This window comes from Mastomys coucha, unplaced genomic scaffold (assembly GCF_008632895.1).
Source record: "Mastomys coucha isolate ucsf_1 unplaced genomic scaffold, UCSF_Mcou_1 pScaffold13, whole genome shotgun sequence".
Taxonomy (NCBI): domain Eukaryota; kingdom Metazoa; phylum Chordata; class Mammalia; order Rodentia; family Muridae; genus Mastomys; species Mastomys coucha.
In genome coordinates, this window is record NW_022196895.1 from 72,626,295 (window position 1) to 72,636,266 (window position 9,972).

Here is a 9,972-nt window from a genome sequence, read left to right on the forward strand (position 1 = left end):
GACAAAAATGGAGAAGAGTCTGAGGAAAAAGAGGCACAATGACAGGCCCACATTGGGATCCAGATCAAGGGGAGGCTCCAAGGCCTGACACTATTACTGGGGCTATGATGTACTCACAGAGAGGAGTCTAGCATGGCTGCCCTCCAAGAGGCCCAACAAGCAGCCAAAAGAGTCAGATGCAGATATTTACATCCAACCAATGGACAGAAGCTGGTCACCCTTGTGGCTGAATTAGGGAAAAGCTGGAAGACGCTGAGGACGACGACAACCCTATAGGAAGACCAGCAGTTTCAACTAACCTGGACACTGAGCCACCAACCAGGCAGTATACACTAGCTGCTATGAGGCCCCCAGCACATATACAGCAGAAAATGAGAACTCATAACAGCAAAATAAATACCAACCCCCCTCCAAAAAAACCCACTTCACTTCAAAATGAGTAAAGGACTCAAGTAGACAATTCTCCAGGGAGTACACCGATGTCACATGGCATAAGCATTCGGAAGATGTAAGCTGCATTCCTCTGCTAAGGGCTGAGGCGGCTAGGCACCTGTCGAACAGGGGCAGGAGCCCTCCAGGACAAGGATGGCAAGGGCTCGAGGAGTTTGTTCAAGACAAGCTGGCCTACTTCCATTTGAACTCCGTGGAGGATTGACATGGCTTCCCCACTCCCTAGTCTCTCTTAATTTCGGTTTCCTCAACCCTTCCTAACATTTCTATGAATTTCTAATAAATTCTCTTCTGTTCAAATATGCCAGGTTTATTTTTGCTTTAAACTGGGTAGAGAGTTGAGCATTGCGGCTCATGCCTGCGATCTTAAACACTTGGGAGGCAGAAAGCTAGGCATTGAAAGGGAAGCCTAGGATACTTGAGATCCTATTTCGAAACAGGATGGTCTGGGAAGATGGCCCCGTGAGTAAACACTTTCCACACGAACCCCAAAACACCTAGATTGTGATTCCCAGAATGCAAAGATCAACACTCGAGGCTGTCCTCTGACCTATACACATATATCCAATCTTACACACATATATGCAAAAGGAAACAAATATTTTTAAAAGAAAAGTTGAAGAAAAGCATCATGTCGTCCCAGGGTGTCTCAGCAGACGGTTTCCACCGTGCTGTTTAAACTGGAATTGTTTGCTGAAGCTGAGAGTGGTCATCTCGAGTGATCCGAAGCCATGCCCTTTCTGTCTTGTTGGTACTGGATCTCTTCATCCAGTCTGCCCCTAGCAGAGGAGTCGCCGACACCAGGGGCCCCAGTCAACAGAGAGGCAATTGCGGACAAGACAGCAAGGCTCCTTCACACGTCTTTTGACTCCCTCCAAGGAGACTCATGAGAAGTGCAGGCATGTCCCAGACAGAACCAAGCCCTGGCTTTGAGCACATGATCATGCTTTACTACCAAACCCAGAAGAAAATGGAAGAGAACTGGAATTAAATCTGGCATTTATTTGTTAGGGCACATGTCCCATTTAGATACCCATCCCACACACGTAGTTTTCCAAGATGCCTGCTGTTTTAACTGGGATTCTTGGATGGGTTTCTGCTGAGGCCAACCCTAGAGAGAATAATTACCATCCAGTGCCAGATGAGTGTTAGAAATGATCATTTTCCTCATTAGACTCATAGCCTAACACTGGAAGGCATGAGTTGGCCGTGACCTCACTCTTGGTATGAGCCAATAGCTCCTAGGCAAGATGATAAATAGATGTTATTGGTATGGTTTGAATGTGCATACACATCCAGCACTCAGAGTTAAGAACTTCAACCCCAGAATGAGGGACTAAGAGAGGGGGCCTTTGGGAAAGTCATTATGTCATGAAGGCTCCTACCTTGTGAGCAAATCAGTGCTTGTATGAGGCATGAAAGGACACACTTAAGGTCTTTTGACCTTCTGCCTTCTGTCACCTAAGGACGCAGTCTTTGACCTTCTGCCCTACAAAAGAGCAGCAACAGGAGCCATCTTTGTGTGGTTTGGTGTTTTATGGTTTTTGTCTTTTTAATGTGTATAGATGTTTTGCCTACATGTATGTCTCTGTACTGTGTGCCTTCCTGGTGCTCAGGAGACCAGAAGAGGACAGAGGACACCCTGGAACTGGAATTATAGACACATGTGAGCCACCTACAGTGGGTGTTCATAACCAAACCCAGGTCTTCTGAAACAGCAGCAGTGAGCCAGCCGCCTCTGGAGAGAGCCATCTTGGAAGCAGAGAACAGTAACACATTTACAGTGTGAATATTGGTAGAAACCGGGATGCTGAAGGCCATTTGGATGAGGGTTTACATATAAACTAGGCATGCTAACTGAAAAAAAAAAATGGAGAATCATCCACTAGTGTGCACTAAAGGGCAAAGAATTTGGTTTTCCTATGTCTTTTGCAGTGTGTGGAAGATGGTATACTACACAGTTGACAAGGTTCCTTTCAAGACATAAGGCAGGGCTGAAGATGTAGTGCCCAAAATCCAAGTCCCTGAGTTCCATAACCAGCACTGAAGAAAAACAACATAGTACAAGTTGAAGAGCTTAAAAATGTCAGAGATAGATGATTCCTCAGTGGTTAAGAGTGTGTACTGCTCTTGTAGAGGATCTAAATCAGATTGGTCATGATTGCCTGTAACTCCAGCTCCAGGGAGGTCTGATGACCTACACTGGCATTGCACTCACAGGGCACACATATGCACATATGCACACATACACAGACATACACACACATACACACACACTTAAAAATAAAAGGAAAACCTTAAAACATTTAAAAAATAAATGCAATTATAAAAGTTTATACCCAGTTTCAGAGACCATTATTCAAACTTGCTGTGTCAGTGTGTTTGGTGTCTGCTAGAAACTCTGAAACAAGCTGTTCTGTTCCTGGCACCTAGCTTCACAAGGTGATGCCAATGTTCTTCCCATGTGCATCTGTGTCGGTGTCCAAGTGTCCCTCTTCTCGTAGAGACATCAGTCATCTAGGACCATCACTAAGGACCTAACTTAATCCAATATGATGTCATCTAAACCTCACATCTACAAAGTTTTTATTTCCAATTCCCAGGACCCAGGGATTGGGACTTGAACATTCACTTTAGGAAGAGTCCATGAAAAACATAGCAAACACTGTCTCACTCAGTTTCCACAACCTTGTAAATCCATCTTTGAGAATGCTAACTCAGCAGGGCACCCTAGATCATAACCTACCTGGCTCTCTTGTATCTTCCATGACAAAGAAATGGTCCAGGTATGAGGATCAGAAACACAGAAAGCTAATGAATACCTCCCTCAATTATTTTTAGATTTGGAGACAAAAAAAAAAAAGAATTTAGGAAGCCATTCTGAAATAAAGAACGGCTGCCTGGCCCTGTAACTTTTTGTGTGTTCCTCTGTGGATGAAAATGAGGCCATGATTGCTCCAAGGCATGTCTGAGGAGAAGGTTTTTATTGTAGTTACCAGAGAGAGTACAGCCAGAGGCATCTGGAAGGGTCTAGACTGAACCAGGTCATGAGAGGAGGGGGTGAGACAGCAAGAGAAGAAGAGAGGGGAGAGAGGGGGAGAGGCAAGAGAAAGAGAGCAAGAGAGAGGAAGAGAGAGAAAGAGCAAGAGAGAGCAAGAGAGAGAGCAAGAAAGAGAGCAAGAGAGAGAAAGAGCAAGAGAGAGAGAACAAGAGAGAGAGCAAGAGAAAGAGCAAGAGAGAGAAAGAGAGAAAGAGCAAGAGAGAAAAGAGAGAGAGCAAGAAAGAGAGCAAGAGAGAGAAAGAGCAAGAGAGAGAGAAAGAGCAAGAGAGAGAGAAAGCAAGAAAGAGAGCAAGAGAGAGAAAGAGCAAGAGAGAGCAAAGGAGAGAATGAGAGAGCAAGAGAGAGAGAAAGAGCAAGAGAGAGAAAGTTCAAGAAAGAGAGAGAGCAAGAGAGAGAGAACAAGAGAGAGCAAGAGAGAGAGAAAGAGCAAGAGAGAGCAAGAGAAAGAGCGAGAGCAAGCAAGAGAGAGAGCAAGAGAGAGCAAGAGAGCAAGAGAGCAAGAGAGAGAAAAAGCAAGAGAGAGCAAGAGAGAACAAGAGAGAGCAAGAAAGAGAGAGCAAGAGAGAGAGCAAGAGAGAGAGAAAGAGCAAGAGAGAGAAAGCAAGCGAGAGCAAGAAAGAGAGAGCAAGAGAAAGAGAGAGAACAAGAAAGAGAGCAAGAGAGAGAGAGCAAGAAAGAGAGAGCAAGAGAGAGAGCAAGAGAGAGAGAGGGAGGGGGGGCAAGTGGACCTAGAAAGGAGCTGAGGATCAAGAGAGTATAGCTGAACTGGCAGGTTTATATAAGAATCGGAAGCTGGGGGAAAGGAAGCAAAGCTCAGGCTCTGAGCTAGAGAGGTTTAGGGGCTGGGATGGTGGTAGTGAGAAGTGCTGGGAGGAGCCACAGGTATAGAGAGAGCCTCGTCCTGGGTTTCTTTGGGACCTAACACTGGAGATGATTTGAGGTTGTTAATTAGCAGCATGCTCCTTTCTCCTCCCTCCTCCCATGTCCAGGGCAGCAGGTTTCTGAGAGCTTTGAGTTTATTTTTATCCTTCACATGGGTAAAAGACATTAATGAAACCATTTGAAACTTCAGGGACTGGGCTCCACCCACAGAAGCCAAGCAAAGGGAGGCAAGTAGGAGTGAGCAGCTATTGATCATTAGAGGTCCTCCTGGTAAAGGAGCATCCCCGGACTGACCTGATAGGCAGAGAAGTGCGTAGAGCATAGCGGGGGTGCTACATGGGCATTTGGTCTAGAGAGGTACCTCAGCTTTCTTATACGGAACAATTAATGAAATAACTCTTCCTCCTCCCCCTCTAGACAACCAGCTGGCCCAGTCCTTGGACATATAGCACCATATTATTATGGCTCCAACAATTTGGGTCAGCACGATGTTTAAAGTCTTTAGCGGCGCCACTAATCTCTGTTAATCTGATTGTAAAGATGAGACCTAATGCTTAATACAAAAGCATAAGAGTTGGTAATGCATGCCTCCCCTCCCAGGCTGCTTTCACGGGCATGCAAAGAACACGATCTTTGGGATTGCATTTCGCCATTCAAATTCTATTCATTAACCTTCCTGGAAATCTCAGGGATTCAGGATGTACAGCCACCTTGACCCATAGGAGACACATGGAAGGATTCCGGACCGCTAGGCCACCATTGCCTCTTTCAAATGGAAGCATAGCAGTGAAAACATGACAAGTGAAGAGCTTAACAGAGCTGCAGCCTTGTCTCTGCTTGACTGGCCAAAGGCTGGGTAGACCAGTGGGCACAGTAGATGCTTTACCCCTGTCTGACTTCAGCTGAAAGAGAAAGGAAGAGAAGAGACTTGACTTCCCATGAGAAAAACATGATAGACATCTTGGCCTTGTTAAAGGAACTGTTTGGAAAGTCATGACATGGCATTTTATGTCAGTCCACCTAACTAGAGAATAAGTACAGCCACTCATCTCATCTCTCTCATCCCTACTTAATCCTTCATCTGCCCAGTGTTTCTCAAACTATGATCCGTGGAACCCCAGGAAGGAAAGGAGAATCACCCCTGAGAAAGTATTGTGTGTGTGTGTGTGTGTGTTACATGTATGTGTGTGCATGTGGCATGTGGAGTGGCATGTATATATGCTCTTCCCTTTGAAGGTACATACTATGTGTGCATGCATGTAATGCCAAAGGTTGACAGCACATGTCAACCTTTTAAAGACAGAATCTCTCACTGAATCTCAAGCTCACTAGTCTAGTGAGACAAATTGGCCCACAAGTCCCAAGGATACAGGGACGGCAGGTGCAAGCTCCTGTGTTGGGCCCATTGTGGGGAGGCTAAGAAATCTGAACTCCAGTCCTCATTTTTGCATGGCAAGCACTTTACATACTGCACTGTCTCCGCAGCCTAGAAACCCCACCCTAATAGGCTCTACTGGTGGGTTCCAAATACAAAGTGTTACAGCCACGATCTAAGGGTCGCAAAGATTTTGTAGTAACCCGAACAGAAAAACATAAATAATAAAACTTAAGAAGAGGGGAAGAGACATCACACAGTAGTAGAACACTGTCCTAGCATGGACAAAGCTCTCAGTTCAATGTCCAATACCACGGGGGTTGGGTGGGGGGAAAGGCAGGGACAAGGTATAGATCCAATGTACGGAGAGGTTGGGATTTCTTTTTTATAGCTACTGCTCACAGAGTTGAAACCCACTAAGTACGAATAGAGAGATCTCTAAACCCTACGTTGGAGTAGAAAATAGCTGACCCCTGAAAGTGGTTCTCTGTCTTCAACATACAGTGTGTGTGAGCACACCCAGACACATAAAATAAAGCAGTAAATGGGTAAACAATTAAATGTTTAAAAAATTTAAAACCTTCCTGAGTGCTGATGCTGTGTCTCCACCCTAACAGCTCCTCTCTATCAGTTCCTTAGGTTCTTGTAACAATAAGTAAGCAGATCATTAGCTGTTAGTTTTCCAAGGAAGACAGAGAGATGCTTCAGAGAGGTCATTGGACTATGGAGTACTGGCAGAAATGTATCGTCTTTACTCCACAGTTCAGCTGACGACAGGATTCTCACAGCTTTTCATACCCGTGCTTCCTCTTCTTTACTAGGACAACTGATACTGATCACCTGGGGCTGAAAAACTTTCTTCTTTCAAGAAGAAATCGGCATCCATGTCATAAAGTCTTCTGAGGACTGTTTTCTCAGAGTGATGTCTTCTCTCAGAGTTAGTGCCCAGGAGCTGTGTCCTGCACATGGCCAGCATTGTACCTTGCTGTTTGCTGAACTTGGAGGTATCAGGGTCACCTGGACAGTGCTGGCTTTGAAGGCATGAAACCAGCACTTTGGGAATGCCAGTACCATGGGATGGTGTCAGGTGCAGAGTGGTGCCAACCTAAGCCAAGGGAAAGAGCTTCATGAACTGCAGAGGGTGGAGCCAAGCAGTGACACAAGCCCGTTGGTCAAGCCCAGACATTGGACATGAGTTATTTGCACTGTTGGGAGTTTGCTATGCCTTTGATTTGATTGTATCTGTGTCCTGGTTCTTCCCTCTCAGAATAAGGAAGCATTTCATTTGTGTTTGATTTTTTTTTGCCCACAGTTGAGAGATGTTGAACTTTTTAAAGAAACTCCGAAGGTTTAGAGAAATTTTGAATATTTTAAAGAGACTTTGGACTTCTAAGCGTTTGAGCTTTTAAAGACTAAGGGACTTTTAGAAGTTGGAATTTTATTTTGTGGTATTAATATTGAGTGATCTTGGGGATGAGTGAGAAAGAAAAGGTTATGGCTTAGCAGTGATGTGTCTGTGTGTCACTGACAAGTGGTCAACTGTGCTGCTAGTTTTGTGTCATTTTGACACAGCTAGAGTCATCTGAGAAAAGGGAACCTCGGTTGAGGAAACGTCTCCAGAAGATAAGCCTGTGGGCAAGCCTGAGGGGCTGTTTTAAATTGGTGATTGGTATAGGATTGGCCAGCCCATTGTGACTGGTGCTATCCCTGCACTGGTGGGCCTGGCTTCTGTAAGAAAGAAGTCTGAACAGGGCAGGGGTGGCGCAGCACTTGAGAGACAGAAGCAGGAGTACTTCTGAGTTCAAGGTCAGCTTGGTCTACAGAGTGAGTTCCAGGACAGCCAGGGCTACACAGAGAAACCCTGTCTCGAAAAAAAAAGATAAAAAAAGAATGAAAAGAAAGAAAGAAGTCTGAGCAAGCCATGGGGTTGCAACCAGTAAGAAACCCCTGTCCATAGCCTTGGCATCACTTTCCACCTCCAGGTTCCTGCTCTGCTTGAGTTCCTGCCCTGGGTTCCCTCAGTGGTAGACTGTTTGTCTGTAAGGATAAGCAAAGAAACCCCTTTCTATCCCAAGACGCTTTTGATTATGTCTTCATCACAGCGATGGAAACTCTAATACCACACCTGGACACAGATTCAAAAGTAACTTGGACTTTGGTTTGTGTTCAGTGTTTTCTCATTAGTTCATGTCTACATCCATCCTGTCAGCTGTCTGTCTATCTGTATTGTGACAAGTACTTTGTCAAGGCACTGGGAGCACAGGGGCAAAGCAGCCATAGTCTTGAACTTCTTAGCATTTACATTCTAAATAACTATACAAGTAAATAAATATATACCAAAATATACTACAATAGGAATTCATCTTATGGGGAAATGCAAATGACAGCAAGGAGGTTGCCTCCTAGCATTTATTTAGTCTTTACCCTGAACTCTGGTGGATGAGTGAATGTTGTCCAGGCAGCAATGGGTGAGCAAGTGTTTCATACAGGGAATTGTCTGCAGAACCACTCTGAGTCGACATACAGAACATGGAGAAACACACATACCTGTAATCCCTCAGGAGCCCGAGGCAGGAGCACCATGAGTTTGAGGGCATCCTGGACTACCCAGTGAGATTTCCTCCTCAAAAAAAAAAAAATAAAACAGTAAAAAATGATGAAACAAAATGACAGAAGGAGTTACGGCCAGTGTGGAGCAAGATAGAAATGGGACAGAGGCAGGTGGGGACGAGACCAGCGTGTGCAGCCTGGTGTTCATGGCATCAGCCAGCCAATGAAAGGAGAGTGTTCAACTCCACCTACCTTTTGAAAGGATAACTTTCCTGGCTGTGAGGCTCAACCTGGAGGAGCGAATAGCAAACACGCAGGAAAAACAGAGAGAGTTCTCCTCACCCATGCAACAGAATGATGTGGGCTAGGCTGCTCAGTGAAGTCATGGATCTGGGGCTCAGTGAAGTCATGGATCTGGGGCTACGAAGACACAGCAGAATTGATCATCTCTGCTGGGGTCAGCGACTGGGAAAATGTAGGCATATATTGTTTTCAACCTACTTTAATAAGCGTCCAACCTCCCCTCTAGCCTTTCACCTACCAGAGGTAGTGGAGGAGAAATGTTATTAGGACACGAGGGAAGTAGACCTGTTTAGAAATAATTCTTTTGGGGGAGGGGAGTCCGATCTTTGTTATCAGGATATCAGCAGTTCAGTCCCATAGCAGACACCAAATGTGCATCAGCAGCTGCAGTCCAGTCCTCTCGGCAGGCAGACACCACACACGAACCAGCAACTGGAGTTCAATTCTGAAGAAACTGCAAGGCTTGCCAAGCAGCCCAAGGCTGCAGAAGTGGCAGGAAGCTCCAGGAACCTCATGAGAAGTTCTTTGCGAGTTTCTCTCAGGCATCACCACAACGCAATGTAAGGTGAACCAATGTACACACGTCGTTAGCAAAGAAGAGAGAGGCAGAGCAAAGCAAACCAATGCTCCAGCTCCCACTGTCTGCAGGGTCATACTTATGGTCATATTTATATTCCTTCTGGACGTCATGCATTCTTTCATGTGTTTGCTATGTCAAAAAATCCTTTCACCTGTGTCTGATTCAGCAAAACATCCCTTTACCTGTGTGCCCCAGCAAAACATCATTTGACATAAGTGACTTCCCAAAGAAACCAGAATTTTCCACTTCAGGAAAAATTCCAGCTTCTAGTGCCAACACTTGCAGAGTTTGTGATGTCACTGACTGGCCTGAAAGCACCAGAGAAGAACAGGCTTTGAGAGGAAATTCCAGGTTCAGTGGGACAAGGTTTCACTTTATGATGCCTAGAAGGCATCAGTGGGGAGAGTGCATGGGGAGGGCAAAGCACTTAGGGAGAACACATGGGGAGAACTCATAGGGAAAGTGCATAGGGAGAGCCCATGCATGGGGACAGCACATGGGAGAGCACATGTATAGAGCACATGGGGAGAGTGCATAGGGAGAATGCATGCATGGGGGAGAGCACATGGGGAGAGCCTGCATCTTTTCAGTTGCTGCATGAGTGAAATGCCACAGGTGTACTGTGATCAACTTACAGGCGAGCAAAATGAAAAGTGCCTGATACGCACAACACTGTATTGGAGCACCTCTAAATAGAGCCTAACTTTTAACATCTGGGTCCACCCTTTCAGCAAAGTATGAGGAGTCTCCTTTTAAATGCACTGAGGAAAA